This window comes from Camellia sinensis, chromosome 13 (assembly GCF_055761805.1).
Source record: "Camellia sinensis isolate YWXY chromosome 13, ASM5576180v1, whole genome shotgun sequence".
NCBI classification, from domain to species: Eukaryota; Viridiplantae; Streptophyta; class Magnoliopsida; order Ericales; family Theaceae; genus Camellia; species Camellia sinensis.
This window is the reverse complement of record NC_138973.1, coordinates 116,511,840-116,524,303: the sequence shown is the minus strand read 5'-3', so window position 1 is coordinate 116,524,303 and position 12,464 is coordinate 116,511,840. Positions and strand designations below refer to the sequence as shown.

Here is a 12,464-nt window from a genome sequence, read left to right as displayed (position 1 = left end):
GACAACAATTTGATGCCAAAAACTACTTTTTAAGACAAAAAAATTGGCCCCAAAAAGATAGTGATTCATCTCTAAATATTCAATTTTGTCGTTAAAAATTCAATCATTAAAATATTCCATTCGTAAAAATGATTTTATCTTTAAATTTTTGTCTTTAAAATTTGAATTTATTCTATTGACATGACTCCCTCTGATTCAAACATAAGCGTATAGCCATACAATTTGGACTAAAATGCAGGTATGATTCTGATAAAAGTTTTTGGGAGAATTACAATTCAGTCTAAATGACCAAATGTAATTACATAAATATGAGGGTGCAACTCCCCCCACCTTCCAGTAATTACTTTCGGTCTTGTACATTGATTTGTAATTCTCATAAAGTTTTTTGGAAAAGTCTATATATACTCTCTTTCTATGTTTCTTTTTTTTTTTTTAAACAAATTTTCTTCTATGTACAATTTTCACCATTACTTAAAAATCCTTTATCTTCCTTTTTCTCCTTCAAACTAAACATGAAGTTTTTCTCTAAAATTAGACTAGGGTTTTTTCTCTATCTTTTTCTCTTTAAAACCTGATATAAAATAAAGAACTTATTTGATGAAGAAACAAGGACAAAAGAATCATTTAACATACAGATTCCTGGTCAACTTGGGGCTTGAATCACAACTTGCTAAAATTAACGAATTTTAATCCATTTTACACTTTTAGTTCAAAACTCACGAGTCATAAAGGGTTACAATGCTTTTGGGGCCAAAATATTGGAGTAAAAGTGAATTACCTCACAAATAAAGATGCCAGATTTTTGTCCCCATGTATTAAAATCTAGGATTTGGGTTCTCTCCGGTTGGGTTTTTTTAATTGGAGGGTGTTGTATGGGCCCACTATGGAAGCCGTATTGATGATCCAAATCATTGAATGTGTAAAACTCGTCGAACACTTTATCCCTTGAAAAAATTATCACTACAAAAAAATTGACTTTTTGCGACGGTAAAATACCGTCGCTAATACCCCTACTGCCGTCGCTAATACTTTTTGCGACGGCAAAATAACTTTTTGCGACGGCAAGAGGGGGGTCGCAACTGCAGGGGTTGCAAAAGAGTTTTTGCGACGGTAAGTGCCGTCCCTAATGTTTTGCGACGGCATTTTTGCCTTTTTGCGACGGTACCGTGCAGTCGCTAATAATGTTTGAAATTTCTTGACTTTTTTGCGACGACCCTATTTTACCGTCGCTAAAAACGTTATTTGAGACGGCAAAAAACACTGTCGCCAATAGTCTTTTTTTTAAAAAAACACTGTTTTTTGCGACAGGTGGTGCCGTCGCAGAAAGTATAAAAAAATGAAATTTTCTATTTTTTGCGACAGTGTAATGCCATCGCAAAAAATATTAAAAAATAATAAAATTTCTATTTTTTGCGACAGTATAATATCGTCACAAAAAGTAAACCCTGTAACAAAATTAATAAAAATATTAAAATTTTCTATTTTTTGCGACGGTGGTGCCGTCTCTCTCTCTAAGAGCTAATTATTTACATTCCATTCACAAAAACATCATAACAGAAAATAAAAATAAAAATAAAAATAAAAATTAATCAAACCATCAAATTCAATATTTTACAAAGAACAATTAAATTGTACATGTTCATAAAAACATATTTAAATTATAAAATTCACCCAAATCCTAAAAACAATAAAATAATAAAATAAAACCTAAAAGAAACATATTTAATTGAATGTCAGACTCTCTAAGTGACTGAGAATCTACAGGAGGATTTGATTTTGCTGTTGCTGTGAGATTAATCCTGGGGGATCCAACATCTGAATCATCACCTCCAAAAGCCTAAATGAACAAAAAAACAAACATAATAATGAGGAAATAACAATGTCAGACCTGGTTAAATGTCTAAATAATAAAGAACAAATCACATTTTTTAAAGAAATAAACGAATGTTAAAAACAAATTATTACATTTTAAATAATTGTTGTTTCTATTCTTTGATCTGTGAAACTATTCAGCTAATCATTCAGCTCATATAATCTCTAAAGTGAGCACTAAATCCCTAGTCTTCCTCTTATTTAGTTTCTCAACCAAACCTGATCTTAAGGTACTGTTCTGAATGCACTGTTCACAGCATCCCAAAGGACCCAAACAGTCCTTTCCTTCTTTGTTCAATTAATTCTCCAACCCTTGACCTTATGATATACTCTTAATCCCCACCCACCCCACCCCCCAACATCCCTTCAAATATATTTCTTAAGAAATCATCATTCTCTTATTTTCTTTTCTTCTTTTCTTATTTTTATTTTTATGTTTTCAATCTATGTAAAGGACGTCAAAAAAAGGTTTCTTAATTTAAAGAGAGAGTTTTTAACTTACAGATGAAAAGAGAATCTATTAACAACACAATCTGCTTAAAGGATTAAGACTTGCCTTAGAACAGAAAACCTCAATCCATATCCATTCAAAGCTTCATGGGTTTCAGATCACAAGTCTCAGAGCACATAAGGAAGTACAGAAATGAATCTAAAAAACCAATCTGAGAACATTTCCTTGGGTGACTTTGTGTTTCATAGTTTTCAGTATATTATAAACTAAAGTAACATTTATTCTCTATCTCACTGTGTATGTATGACAAGCACATGTGGCTGGGCTATGTCCAAGTGAATCCAAAATGTTGCCCCCTTTATCCGTGATTAATGATTGGGTAATGAAATAAACATAGAATTTAATTTTTCATCATTTAATTTTTCTTCAGCTCTACCCAATTATTTATTACTTGTTCTGTTTGGACTCTTGAGGTTCCTCACTGAATAGGAGCACCATAAAATTTTTACTTCTTGAGGTTCCTCACTATAAAAGTATAGGTTATGGTTCAATTTGCACCAACTTCACAAAAGTGTCTTTCTCATTCTCTTTCAAGCCTCTTTCCAAATGAGACACTTTCGCATGTTCTACCATTGATTTCCATTTGTCTCCACTAACTTTTTCAACAACATCATATTTAACTAAAAAATAAATAAAACTATAAACAGCATTATAAGCTACACCAAACGACACATATATCTCATATAAAATGGGACTAGTGAGAAAATGGACACATGCACATACCCCAAGACCCATGATGTATGAAATAGAAATAGAAATCACAAAGAAGGTATTTAAACAGCTGCACCTTTATTAAACAAAATAAAAAATCACATTAAGAGCAACTTACATAAAAAAATGTTCTCATACTCCTCCAAAAGTGTTGTGATGATGGCTTGAGCATTATTAGCAGCATTTGCGGCTGCAAGAAGCTGGGCAGAATTATCACCGTTGACATCAAAATCATCCTCCAATTCACATTCACCAGCTAAAAGAGGGCACAAGAGCAATGGTGCCATAGAAATTGAAGGTAGAGGCTAAGGATTTGGGTTTCAAATGTTAAGAATGATAGTAGAATTGAGATTTAAGGATGGTGTTCAAATTAGGGCTAGCAGGGTGGCTTGGACGGGTTGAGGAGTGGCAAAAAATGTGGGGGAGGGACTGGCAAAAGTGAAAGTAAGTGCTAGGATTAGGGTTTCAAATGTTAGAGATAATGATAGAATTGAGATTAAGGTCGGTGTTCAAAGTAAAAGACAAATTTTTTAAATTTTGAGGTGACAGTTCAAAGAACATAACGGTCCAAGGTTTAAATATAGACAAGCATGTATTAACCAATTCAAAATACGTATCAATTATAACCGATACCATTGGTTCATAATGATACGACAGGTAGACTACTACAAAACACTTTCTTTTTATTTTTGCAGTTAATGATATTTTAAAAAGGAAAAAATTATAGTAAACTCCCTTCACCCACCATATAATATATACATACATGTATTATATGATCTTCTAAGAATCAAATATTTCAATTTGGCGTACCAAAGCCACTCATAGTAGTTCTTAACATAAAGGGAAGAAAGACAAGCATGACACTGCACTTCCATCTGCTAATCAGAGAGAGGAAGAAAAAGAACATAATGAAACTGAAAAAAATCCCCAACAAAACTGGGCTACAAGATCCATAATATCTTAAACAACAAGCCATTTTCTAATGGAAAGTGTTGGCTGGCTTAATATACATTGTTGAGTCCATTATCTAACAGTCCAAGCTTTTGTGAGAATTAGGTAACTTAACATGCAAAACTCTGGCTCCAGGAGGTTTTGGGTTCTTAATCTATGCTTGTTCCCCTTATTATGTTTGTTGTTATGCACTCCGTTCTATTTGTGTTTTAGTGCACCCATTCAGTTCAATTTGTTCACATCTGCACGTGTTTGTGCACACATTCAATTCAATTGATTCACCTCTCCATCTACGAGATGAGGCTGCACGAAAGCAGTGTTGTAGAGCTTAATATATATTGTTATACCCATTTCTTAACAAATTAAGAATTTAGAAAATTTGGTGGCTTAACAGAAGACATATGCAGCAAACTCACAATTCACATTCAAGAGTAGGCTTGCGCAATACCAGATTCTTGTTGCCCTCTTCTGATCCCCATTGATTATACATTTCAATACCATTTTACGGTTATCAAATCACAAAAAGATACTTCGCTTAGATGGAGGGGAAAATAGATAAAATGTAATCACGAGAAATAGGAATTACCAAAATTATAAATGTAAGTACCAAGCATAGAGATTTTAGTGCCACAATGAATTTGAAACCCAAAATGATCAGAGAATTGCAGAGAGATACTTATATGTACTCATTGATTTAACAAACACATCACACTACATGCAGGTTCAGGCAATAGTTTAAACAATAATCTAGGAAATACAAGTTGCAACACAGGCATAAAGCAATAATCATACCCTCCTGATTCTGATTACTGTCCAAGTTTCCTGTACTGGGGTCTTCAATATTAATATCAGGTTCTGCATTCGGTGGCATGTCTTCAACCTGCAACTTGTCACAGAACAACACATAATCACATTTTAGCATCCAGTATGAGACTTACGCTATCCTCTAAACTTATTATACACCTACATGCGTGAAAGACCTTACATTCTTCTCCATTTCAGTTGGTCCATCTGTCTGAAACAACAATAGCTGCAATGACACAGTACAGTAATACATGGGAAAGAAATATTGCTTAGTTTATACCACACAAAGAAAGCTCTTTGTGGTCCACAACTTTGTAGATGGTAAATACAACTTACAAGCATATATTTCAACAAAAACAAACAACAAAGAACATCGAAGCAAAGAGCATCAAAATCACAAGCTAATCAACTGAGGAAATTCAAAACAAAGGCCTAATTTTTTTTAAGAACATCGAAGCAAACATTTTAAATTTTTTTTTGAAAAAAAAAAACTAAAATCAAACTTCATTGAATAGATCCTCTCTAAAACATGAAATCAATCAACCAAAATATTATCTAGAGCATATTGTAATCAGGTCGAACAGATAAATCAAAGGAAGAAACTACTCCTCCGCCGACGACACTGCTCCTCCTCCGCTGCTCCGACGCCGCTGCTGCTGTTCCGATGCTGCTCCTCCGACAACACTGCTCCTCCTCCGCTGCTCCGACGCTACTCCTCCGCCGCTCGCCGTGGGGTAGGGATTGAGATTGGGGATTTGTGGGTTTGTGGGTTTGACATTGGGGATTTTGGGGGGGAGGGGGGGTAGTGATTTTTGGGTTTGAGATTGGGGATTTGTGGGTTTGAGATTAGGGATTGGGGGGGCGGGGTAGGGATTTTTGGGTTTGGGGTTTGAGATTGGAGATTTTGGGGGGCGGGAATGGAAAAAAAAGGGGCGGTAATAAAAGATAAGAAATTTTTTTTTTAAGTCACAAATGAAATTTAAATAATAAAATATTACCGTTAAAATTTTTTTTTTTTTTGTGACGGGGTTATCGTCGTCAAAAAATTTTATTTTTTGTTAATATATATATATTTTTGTAGTTAATGAATTTTTTAAATTTTTTTTTTTTTTAGTTACTAAGATTGAAATTTATTTGTTTCATTTTTATTTTAAAGAAAAAAATATTATTATTTTTTATTTGGTAGAAGTAGGGGTAATATTTTAATGAAAAAATTTTTTCACTAAAATAAAAATTAATTTTCTGTAGTCAATGAAAAATATTTTTCTGTGGCCTATTTTTTTGGGTTACTAAAAATCACGATCTAATTTTTTATGGTAGAGGAAATTGAGCGGCAATAGTGGTGGTGGTGATGGTGATAGCGAAAGAGATTAGTGGTGAAGTTGTGGTAGTGGTAGTGTAAATGGAGTGGCAGGGGTGAAGAAGAGGGAATGGTAGTAGTAGTGGCAGTAGTGGTAGTGGTAGTAGTAATGGTGAAGTGGCGACAGTGGAAGTAGTGGTGGTGGTGGAATGGTGTTTGCAATAGTGGTGAAGGTGGTAGAAGAGATGGGTGGTGAGAGAGAAAAATGAGTGAGAGACAGATAGAAGAGAGAGAGGAGAGAGACTGAGTGATGAGCGAGAGAGAGACAAAGTGGTCGCTAAAAGTGTATTTTCTTGTAGTGGATCGATAAATCGAGAGGGAGTTCAGTAAATAGAGAAGACGAGAGTGAGAAAGTGAGCAACGCAAACACAGTAGGAGAAAGAGAGAGAGAGAGAGAGAGAGAGAGAGAGAGAAAGAGATAGAGAGTAAGAGACAGAAAATAGACATAGAGAGAAGAGAGATGGACGAGAGAGACAGAGAGAGATAGAGAGAAGAGAGATGAGCGAGAGAGATAGAAAAAGATGAGAGATGAGAGAGATAGAGAGAAGAGAGATGAGCCAGAGAGATAAAGAGAAGAGAGATGAACAAAAGAGATAGAGAGAGAAAATAAATGAGAAAAGAGATGAGAGAAGAGATAGATGAATGAGAGATACACAGAGAGAAAGACAGATAGACAGACAGACAGAGAGAGAAGAGTAATGAGTAAGAGAGAGAAAGAGTGATGAGTGAGAGAGAGACAGGGAGAGAGAGATAGACAGAAAAAGAGATAGAGAGAGAAAGAGAGAGAGAGATAGAGATAGAGGGAAAGATAGAAAAAGAGAGAGAAACAAGAGATGAGCGAGAGATAGACAAAAAGAGAAAGAAATAGAGCGAAAAGAGATGAGCAAGATAGAGACACAGAAAAAGAGAGAGACAGAGAGATAAGAGAAATGGGCGAGAGAGATAGAAAGATAAGAGAGAGAGAGAGAGAAAAGAAATGAGAGAGATAGAGAGAAGAGAGATGAGCGAGAGAGACAGAGAGAGAAAACAGATGAGAGAGATAGGCGAGAGACACAGAGAGAAAATGAGAGAGAGAAACAGACAGACAGAGAGAGAAGAGTGATGAGTGAAAAAGATAAAGAGAAGAGAGAGAGATAGAGGCAGAGAGACATGAAGATGAAAAAATGAATGAAAAGAGAAATGTTACATCAAAAGAGTAAGAAGACAATGTTTTTTTAAAATTTTTTTGTGAAAGAAAAAAGTACTAGAATTTATTCAAACCATTTTGTGACTGTATATATATAAAGTTGTCTCAAAACCACAATCACTATGCTAGGTTAGAGTTTTCCAAAAATTCTTTTGAGAAAATTATACTTTCTTGTTTTCCGTGTTATATTGTTTTTACTGAATTTTTTTAATATTTTAAGTATTTTTTTTTAATTTTTAGACACACCTAATATAAATACACCTAAAAATTAAAAAACAATTGTAAAATTTTTTTAAAAAAAATTCACTAAATACCAAAAATACAATACATTTTTTTTTGTATTTTTATGTATTTATTAATTTTTAAAAATATTTTTTCATAATTTTTTTTTAGATACATCTAAGTAAGGTGCATCTAAAAAAAATATTTAAAATTTTAAAAATATTCACTAAAAATTAAAAAAAAAACACGAAAGTCACTTTTTGCGACGGCAGAAAATGCCGTCTCAAAAAAGCAGAGTATTTGCGACGACACCATTTGCCGTCTCAAAAAAGCAAAGCATTTGCGACGGCACAATTTGCCGTCTCAAAAAAACAGAGTATTTCCGACGGCAGAAAATACCGTCGCAAATGCTCTCATTTTTTGAGACGGCAAATTGTGCCGTCGCAAATGCTATGCTTTTTTGAGACGGCAAATGGTGCCGTCGCAAATACTCTGCTTTTTTGAGACGGCATTTTTTGCCGTCGCAAAAAGTGACTTTTTGAGACGGCAAGTGTGCCGTCGCAAATAGTCCCGTCTCATATACCCACTTTTCTTGTAGTGTATGTTGATCGAATATCGATAGTCACTTGATCATGACACATTTGTGTCAATAATTTATTTTTAAAATTATATTTATCGTTGACACAAATGTGATCTGATCAAGTTGCTATTCGTATTCGATCAACATAATTTTTCACGTGAATGAAGTACTTGACGAGTTCTACACATTGAACGGTTCAGATTATTAATATGGGTTCTGTGGTGAGCCCACAAAGACCTCTCAAGTTCGATATGGACTTGAGAAAAAACTCTCCCTAAAATCTAAACTCACGAGCATAAAATTATGGTTAAAGATTCTCACGTGATTCAATAATTATAAATTATGAATTGTCAGGCTTTCAGACCCATGAGGTTTACAATGGTCTTGTTTTGCTCATGTAAAGTGTTCATTTTTTAGGTCACTTTTTGTAAATTATCCATTTAAAAACTCATATTGATTTGATATCTATTTGTCTTTGAGAAAATGAACGATATGAATGATTTTGAAATAAACTGTACATTTTCCGAAAAGAAGAAAATTTTGTAGCTGCATATATCGGATCAACCTAATTTTTTTTGGATGATCTACACAAAATGACCTTTAAAATGAATGGCTTAAATGATCAAAACAAGTTCCATGGTAGGCCTATGAGCTCGAACAACATAGTCCAATCCAATAATTAGACTGGAGACAAGCCATTCCTTAATTGTAAGTGTTTTTAGATAGAAGGCAGAGTGATTTGGAGAAAGAGAATCAAGTACATGAAATTTATGTAACACCACTTTGTAGTATGAGGTTTCAAGTTCAATTCTTATAGCAAGAAGTTTGATACTCTTTTTGGTGTTTATTTTTTTCCCAATATGAAGTTTGTACATATAGTCGATTATTTCTTCCCTAGTTTGAGCTTGTGGTGGTTGTTAAGTTTAATAACTGTTGGGCTTTCCATTTACTGTTGGGCAATACCCATCAAGTCATACATGGATTTGATATATTTTCACTTGTTTATTGCTCACAAATTAGTTACACCTCTTAAAACGTATAAACTGATTCAATTGATAGGGTAAAAACTAATGGGCCGAAACTAACATTACAGGTCCATAAACATCAATTTCGGTGCAATCCTTTGGTCCGTTGTACCCCCCCCCCCCCCCGGGGCCCCTATTGGGGGTATAGCGAATACAAGACACCTCACAACAAATAAAAATTTTTATTTGAATTGAAGCACCTCTGTGATGGATTGAGATTGAATTTAAGACTCAATTGGGGGTGGGTTTGTTGTTACTTTTGGGATGGCTATGTTTAATGCAGTTCTATTGACCTTTATATTATTTCCTTTCACTAATTCTACATGCAAAGAACATTACATTATTGAGCATAAGTAATAAAAAAAAATGCATGATTATTGAATAACCTCCATCAAGTTATACAATGCATTATAATGGTCACTGCATAACTGAAGGAATGTTATAAACTATATGAGCAAATTATATCCTAGATGTTTTCATGTGTGCCAAACTTTCTTGTTGATTTTTAACTACGTTCTAGAGGGACAAACATGCACCTAACTCATGCTCACTTTATACATGTGCTTCAATGAATCGTCTATGGAAAAAGGTTTGAAAAAATTATTTATGTCGTTCATAGTAGTGAAAGGGGAAAGAAGGCACTAGGTTTTGTATACTGGATGGCATATAGTTAGGGCTCTTATACCCTTATGTTAATTAATCATTTTAACACTAATTAGATATGGCTTCCGATTGTCCTCGCAAAATGAAAAACAGTCCTTGAACCACTCTATGGATGTCATGGGCAGCTTTCACGTGACAAATAGGATTTGTGGGGACATACGACATATAATTAGCACACATAAGTTGGGAGTTAGAGTCGAAAACGCCTTAAACTTGGTCGAAAAAGGGCGTTTGGGAGGTAAAAATGAAAAAACAACCTCTGAACCACTCTATAAATGTCATGGACAGCTTCCTTGTGACAAATAGGACCTGTGGGGATAGATGACATGTAGTTAGCACACCTAGGTTGGGAGTCAGAGTCGAAAACGCTATAAACTTAGTTGAAAAAAGGCGTTTGGGCGACAAAAAAATGCAAAACAGGTCCCGAACCACTCTATGAATTTCACGTGCAGCTTCTTTATGACAAATAGGACCTATGGAAACATATGGCATTTAGTTATCACACGTAGATTGGAAGTTAGAGTGAAAAAGGCCTAAAACTAAATCGAACATATTTAGATGACTAATTATGTCATATGTACTATTAATTATAGATAACTACTTTATGAGTCTTCAAACATATTTTACCACTGCTCTTAATCTTAAATGTTATGAGTGATTATTGTTATTCACATGAATTGTGCTACTTGAGTCTGTTGTACTAAATCTACTGATATTTTCTATGGCAATAAGTGTTGCTACTTGTTTCCATGCATCTGCTATTTTTTTTATAAAAAAAAAAATGCAAACAAAATGTCATCTTTTTAGTCAACACTAACCATGTCTAAGATTATATAATGGAAAAAGTATTGAAGAAGATGAAAATTTTAATTCACTCACAATAACCTCTGATCTTTTTGCCTCAGACTATCAAGTTTTGCATACATTTCTGGTACTAATGGGTGCAATTTTTTTTTTTTTTTTTTTTTAGTAGATGCCTTTTGGTGTGGAGTTGTGGATATTCTATTTTTGTGTATGGAGAACAATTTACACTTTTGTATAATCCCACTATTTGGTCGTCTTTTGCATTTGTGTGGATTAATATTAATCGTATAGATAACTTTTGGCATCAAACAAATAATTTTTTGCGTGGTATATAGACTACCTTTTTGTAATTTGTACCATGCCAAATGGCCATTTGGCATGATAGTGAATATATTTTCTTGTGTACGGAGAACATGTTTTCGTATGATTCTATGTTTTGTATGGAATTGTTATTTTAGGTTAGAATATACTTAGTTTGTATGAAATTTGATATTAAAAGTTATTTTTTTTGGATGGTTGGAAGTGAAATGGATGCAAATTACGGAATAGTTGATAATATATGTATTTTTTTTGTTTATATAGATGGTACATGTTGCACAGAATATATACAGGTTGTGAAAAAATTAATAAATAAAAAACCTAAAATTATGTTTTTGGCGACTAAACAATTGGCAGCCAAAAAGGAAGTACATATTTTTAGCGGCTATATAGTTAGTAGCTAAAAAATAAATAAAATGAAAAAAAAAATTGGCGACCAAAACTTTAGTAGCCAAAAAAATAAATCAAACTTTAGGAGTCTAAATTTTTAGTAGCTAAAAATATTTAAACTTTTGGCGTCACAAACATTTAGTAGCTAAAAAAAAAATAAGACTTTAGGCAACTAAATTTTAAGTAGCTAAAAAAATTTAGACTTTTGGCAACTAAAACATTTAGTAGCTAAAAAAATAAGATGAACAACAAAAAAAATTTTGTTGACTAAAACTTTAATCGTCCTAAATAATTTCAATTTTTGATGATTAAATATTTTAGCCGCTAAAAATGCAATATTAATTTGTTTGAAAGCTTTTGGCGAATAAAACATTAGTCGGCAATTGAGGACTTTTGGTGACGAAATGTTTTAGTCACTGAAAATACGATATTAATTTTTTATGAAATATTTTGGCAACTAAAACATTAGTCGACAATTGAGGACTTTCGGCGACTAAATTTTTTTTAGTCGCCAATTATCTTCCCCGACAAATATTCAACAATAGTCTAGCGATCAAAAAATTTAGTTGTCAAAAGTGCCATTTGTTGTAGTGAAACAAAAAGGGACGAGAGGTGCATAAGAGTGTCAAGGGAGAGGCTTAGGACATTGACAAAGAGAAGGGACTAGAGACTAGCGAAAATTGAGAGAGAGGTTAGAGCTTCGAGGGTAGGTAATGAGGCTATGAAGGTGGTGGAAAAGAAAAGGGGCCTAGGGGGAAATGGGAGTTAGGAAAGGAGATAGATAGGGTTTCAAGGGTAAATGAGAGTGCTAGAAGGAAATGAGGAGTAAAAGAGGCAAGATACAAGGAGGGTGGTGGCCGTAAGAGAGGGAAAAGGGTAGGGACCATTAGGGAAGGAAAAGGGTGGGGACCATCAGGTAAGGTGACAAGGTGGAGAAAATAGGGGTTACAATGGTGGCCAAAAAAGGGGATAGCTTGGTGTGGGTGGTCAAAAAGAAAAGGGGTTTGCGGTGGTAAAGAGAGATGATGTGAAGGGGTTGGAATGTGGCTATGAGTGGAGCAAACGCT

The 12,464-nt window shown here is 34.0% G+C and overlaps 1 long non-coding RNA gene across 2 annotated transcripts; it reads right to left on the bottom strand.

The window, feature by feature from the left end:
* Positions 1-1,645: 1,645 nt before the first annotated feature.
* LOC145806395 (uncharacterized) lies at positions 1,646-5,744 on the bottom strand. Of its 2 annotated transcripts, XR_014349442.1 has the most exons (4): positions 5,031-5,744; positions 4,838-4,925; positions 3,213-3,284; positions 1,646-1,837 (listed from the first exon to the last, which is right to left on the bottom strand). It is a non-coding gene; the product is annotated as an uncharacterized LOC145806395 (long non-coding RNA). The 2 variants fall into 2 exon arrangements; XR_014349443.1 differs by lacking the exon at positions 3,213-3,284 and having other exon boundaries at positions 4,838-5,744.
* Positions 5,745-12,464: the final 6,720 nt, after the last annotated feature.